Source organism: Giraffa tippelskirchi, chromosome 5, assembly GCF_054371585.1.
Source record: "Giraffa tippelskirchi isolate mGirTip1 chromosome 5, T2T-mGirTip1v1.2.pri, whole genome shotgun sequence".
NCBI lineage: Eukaryota > Metazoa > Chordata > Mammalia > Artiodactyla > Giraffidae > Giraffa > Giraffa tippelskirchi.
In genome coordinates, this window is record NC_137279.1 from 77,431,711 (window position 1) to 77,436,908 (window position 5,198).

A 5,198-nucleotide genomic window follows, 5' to 3' on the forward strand; every position below is an offset into this window, starting at 1 on the left:
TTGCATTTACATTAATCAAAGATATTGGCCTGTAATTTTCTTTTTTTGGTAGGATCTTTGGTTTTGGTGTCAGAATGATGATGGCTTCATAGAATGTCTTTGAAGTGTTCCCTTCTCTTCAATCTTTTGGAAGAGTTAGAGAATGATTAGTACAAGTTCTTTTCTGTATGTCTCCAAGAATTCACCTGTAAAGTCATCTGGCCCTGGACCTTTGTTTATACAGAGTTTTTAATATTACAGGTTTTATTTCATTTCTAGTGATCAGTCTGTTCAAATTATCTACTTCTTGACTCAACTTGGACAGGCTGTACGTTTCCATTGCCCATTTCTTCTAGGTAGTCTAATTTGTTAGCATATAACTAGCTGTTCATAATATTCTCATGTTTTTTTGTTTGTTTTTCTGCAGTATTGTTTGATATTTCTCATTTTTCACTTCTTATTTTATTTGGACTCTCTCTCTTTTCTCATTGGTGATTCCAGTGAGGGGATTATCAATTTTGTTTACTCATTCAAACAACCAGTTCTTGATTTTATTGATTTTTTTCTATTTTTTAAAATCTATTTTATTTATCTCCTCTCTATCTTTATGATTTACATCCTTTTGCTAACTTTAGGTTTTAACTCTTTTTCTAGTTTTTTTTTTCAGGTGGTTGTTTTGGTTGTTTATTTGAAATTGTTCTTGTGTTGGAAGAAAGCTTGTATTGTTATGAACTTACCTTTAATAACTGCTTTGGTGTATCCCATAGGTTTTGTATGGTTGTGTTTTCATTGTCATTTATCTTAGGCAATTTTTTAATCTCTTTATTGATTTTTTGTTGTTGTTCCATTAGTTTTTTAGTTGCATTATTAAAATGAAATAACAGCCTCCTTGTAATCACTTCCCCACCCCCATTTATTTTTCTGTGGTTGATTTTAAGTTTCATGCCATTGTGCTCAGAGCAAATGCTTAAAATAATCTCTATAGTCTTGAATTTTGTGAATACTGAAATTATATTGATTACATTCTTTGAAGCAAGAGAGAGAAGTTCCATACAGTCAGCAAAAACAAGACCTGGAATTGACTGTGGCTCATGGCAATGGCACCCCACTCCAGTACTCTTGCCTGGAAAATCCCATGGATGGAGGAGCCTAGTAGGCTGCAGTCTATGGGGTCGCTAGGGGTCGGACACGACTGAGCGGCTTCACTTTCACTTTTCACTTTCATGCATTGGAGAAGGAAATGGCAGCCCACTCCAGTATTCTGGCCTGGAGAATCCCAGGGACGGGGGAGCCCGGTGGGCTGCCGTCTATGGGGTCGCACAGAGTCGGACACGACTGAAGCGAGTTAGCAGCAGCAGCAACAGCAGCAGCAGCATATCTTATTGCAAGATAAGATTGCACTTATTGCACTACCTCCGTATTGCAAAGTTCAGACTAAAATTGAAGAAAGTAGGGAAAGCCACTAGGACATTCAGGTATGACCTAAATCAAATCCCTTATGACGATACAGTGGAAGTGACAAATAGATTTAAGGGTTTAGGTCTGATAGACAGAGTGCCTGAAGACCTTATGGACAGAGGTTCATAACATTGTACAGGAGGTAGTGACAAAAACATCACAAAGAAAAAGAAATGTAAGAAGGCAAAATGATTGAGGAGGCCTTATAAATAGCTGAGAAGAGAAGAGAAGAGAAGCGAAAAGCAAAGGAGAAATGGAAAGATATACCCAACTGAATGCAGAGTTCCAGAGAAAAGCAAAGAGAGATAATAAAGTGAACAATGCAAAGAAATAGAGGAAAACAATAGAATGAGAAAGACCAGATATCTTTTCAAGAAAATTGGAAATACCAAGGGAACATTTCATGCAAAATGGGCACAATAAAGGACAAAAATGGCAAAAACCTAACAGAAGCAGAAGAGATTAAGAATATGTGGCAAGAATACACAGAAGAACTGTATAAAAAAGATCTTAATGATGCAGTTAACCACAGTGGTGTGGTCACTTACCTAGAGCCAGACATCCTGGAGTGTGAAGTCAAATGGGCCTTAAGAAGCATTACTATGAACAAAGCTAGTGGAGTTGCTGGAATTCCAGCTGAGCTATTTCAAATCCTAAACGATGCTGCTGTTAAAGTACTGCACTCAACATGCCAGCAAATTTGGAAAACTCAGCAGCGGCCACAAGGGCAGGAAAATGTCAGTTTTCATTCCAATCCCAAAGAAGGGCAAAAAGAATGTGAAAACTACTATACAATTGCTCTCATTTCACATGCCAGCAAAGTCATTTTCAAAATCCTTCAAACTTAGCTTCAACAGTATGTGAACATTTAGAAAAGGCAGAGGAACAAGAGATCAAATTGCCAATACTCACTGGACCATAGAAAAAGCAAGGGAATTCCAGAAAAACATCTACTACAATGACTACATCTACTTCATTGACTACATTAAAGCCTACACTAAAGGCTTTCCACACTCTGGAAACTGTGATTCCACAGTTTGTTGTGACAACAAGCTGTTGAAAATTCTTAAAGAGATGAGAATACCAGACCACCTTACCTGCCTCCTGAAAAAGCTGTATGCAGGTCAAGAAGCAACAGTTAGAACAAGACGTGGAAAAATGAACTGGTTCAAAATTGGGAAAGGAATATATCAAGGTTGTATATTTTGTCACCCTGTTAAATTCTATGCAGAACATATCATGTGAAATGCTGGGCTGGATGAATCCAAGCTAGAATCAAGATTGCTGGGAGAAATAGCAGCAACCTCAGAAATGCAGATGATACCACCCTAATGGCAGCAAGTGAAGAGGAACTTCTTGAGGAACTTCTTGAGCTTCTTGATGAAGGTGAAAGAGAGTAGAAAAATCTGGCTCAAAACTCAACAATCAAAGAACAAAGATCATAGCATCTTGTCCCATCACTTCATAGCAAATAGAAGAGGAAAAAGTGAAAACATAAAGAAGGCTGAGTGCTGAAGAAAAGATGCTTTCAAACTGTGATGCTAGAAAAGACTCTTGAGAGTCCCTTGGACAGCAAGGACCAAATCAGTCAATCCTAAAGGAAATCAACCCTGAATATTCATTGGAAGGGCTGATGCTGAAACTGAAGCCCCAATACTTTGGCCACATGATGAGACAAGCCAACTCATTAGAACAGAACCTGATGCTGGGGAAGATTGTAAGCAGGAGGAGAAGCAGGCAACAGAGAATGAGATGGTTGGATGGTATCACCAAATCAATGGACCCGTGTTTGAGCAGTCTCAGGGAGATAGTGATGGACAAAGAAGCCTGGCACGTTGCAGTCCATGGGGTTGCAAAGAGTTGGACAGGACTTAGCAACTGAAAAACAACATTTTTGGGATTTGTTTTGTGCCCTAGTATGTGGTTAATACTAGTAAATATTCCACGTACACCTGAAAAGTATGTGTGTTCTGTTATTTCAATGTAAAGTGCTGCCAATATCAACTGTTTAACTGTTTTATAGTATCATTTATGATCTCTGTTGCCTTATTGATATTCTGCCTCAAAAATCTGTCCATTTATGTGAGTGGTATGTTGAAGTCTCCTATTATTATTGTATTCTTGTCAATTCTCCCTTTCTGTCTGTTAGTGTTTGTTTTATGTATTTGAGTGCTCCTATATTAGTTACATATATGTTGATAAGTGTAAAATCCTCCTTTTGTATTGATCTTTTATCGTTATATAGTATCTTTCTTTATGCCTTTTTAAAAATTAATTATTCAGCTGCCTCAGGTCTTAGTTACAGCATGTGCGATCTTCATTATGTCATGCAGGAATCATTTGTTTTGGCACTTAGAGTCTCTAGCTGTGGCATGCAGGCTCAGTAGTTTTGTCACATGGGCTCCAGATTGTGTGGGCTTCAGTAGTTGTGGCACACAGGCCCAGTAGTTTGACCCACAGCCTTAGTTTCTCTGTGACATGTGGGATCTGACATCCCACTTTGGTTATATTTATTTTTAATTGAAGGATAATTGGTTTAGAATATTGAGTTGGTTTCTGCCATACATCAACATGAATCAGCCATAGGTATAGGTATACATATGTCCCCTTCCTCTTGAACCAAAAATATGGAGCTCTTCACAAATTCATAATTCATTGTCATCTTGTGCAGAGGCCATGCTAATTTTCTATTTCATTCCAATTTTAATATGTGTGCTGCTGAAGCAAGCACCCACTTTGCTTTCAAGTTTATTTTGTCTGAATATGGTGACCTCTGCTTTTTTGTCATTTCCATTTGCATGAAATATCTTTTTCCATCCCCTCTCTTTCAATCTATGTGTGTCCTTTGCCCTAAAGTGGGTCTCTTAGAGGCAACATATTGTAGACTCTTGTTTTTCTTTCCAGTCTGTCACTTTATGTGTTTTGATTGGAGCATTTAGTCTATTGACATGTAAGTTAAATATTGATAAATATGAATTTACTGCCATTTTAAACCTTGTTTTCCAGTTGATTCTATATTTCTCCACTGTTTCATTATTTTGTTTTACTTTTTATGGTTTGATGATGGTCTTATTGTATGCTTGTATTATCTCTCTCTCTTTTTTTTTTTTGTTTTGCATGAATCTAGTTTATGTTTTTGATTTCTGGTTACTCTGTTTTTCAAGTATATTAACCCCTTCCTATGTCTGCTTGTTTTAGACGCATAGTCATGTAAGTTCAAAGACATTCTAAAAAAAAAAATAGTTTACATTTTCTTACTCTCTTCCCCCACATTTAATGGTTTTGATATCCTCTTTTATATCTTCATGTTTATCCCTTTGCTGTTCCATGTGTTTATCATTGCATTCACAAATAGTTTTTTTTTCTTTTTTGATTTATATGATGGCTAAGTGATTTATTTTATAATTGTGATTTCTTTTTTTCCTATATCTTCTTACTTCTTTTCTATTTAGGGAAGACCTTTCAATATTTCTTATAGGATAGGTTTCATATTGCTGCATTCTTTTCATTTTTGCCTGCCTGATAAATCCTTTATCTCACCTTCTATTCTAAATGATAATCATGCTGGGTAGAGTAGTCTATGTTGCAGATTATTCTCTTTTAAGACTTTGAATATATTTTCCTTTCCCTTTTGCCCTGCAATGTTTCTGTAGAGAAATCAGCTATCACCTTATGGAGATTTCCTTTTAATTAACTGTTTTATTTTCCTCTTTCTGCTTTTGAATTGTCTCTCTAATTTTTGTCATTTTATGTATAACATG

General features: G+C 36.5%; 1 non-coding gene across 1 annotated transcript; it reads right to left on the reverse strand.

Moving 5' to 3' along the window:
- Positions 1-4,058: 4,058 nt before the first annotated feature.
- On the reverse strand, positions 4,059-4,168 carry LOC145508075 (U6 spliceosomal RNA). The gene has a single exon (XR_014055342.1). It is a non-coding gene; the product is annotated as a U6 spliceosomal RNA (small nuclear RNA).
- Positions 4,169-5,198: the final 1,030 nt, after the last annotated feature.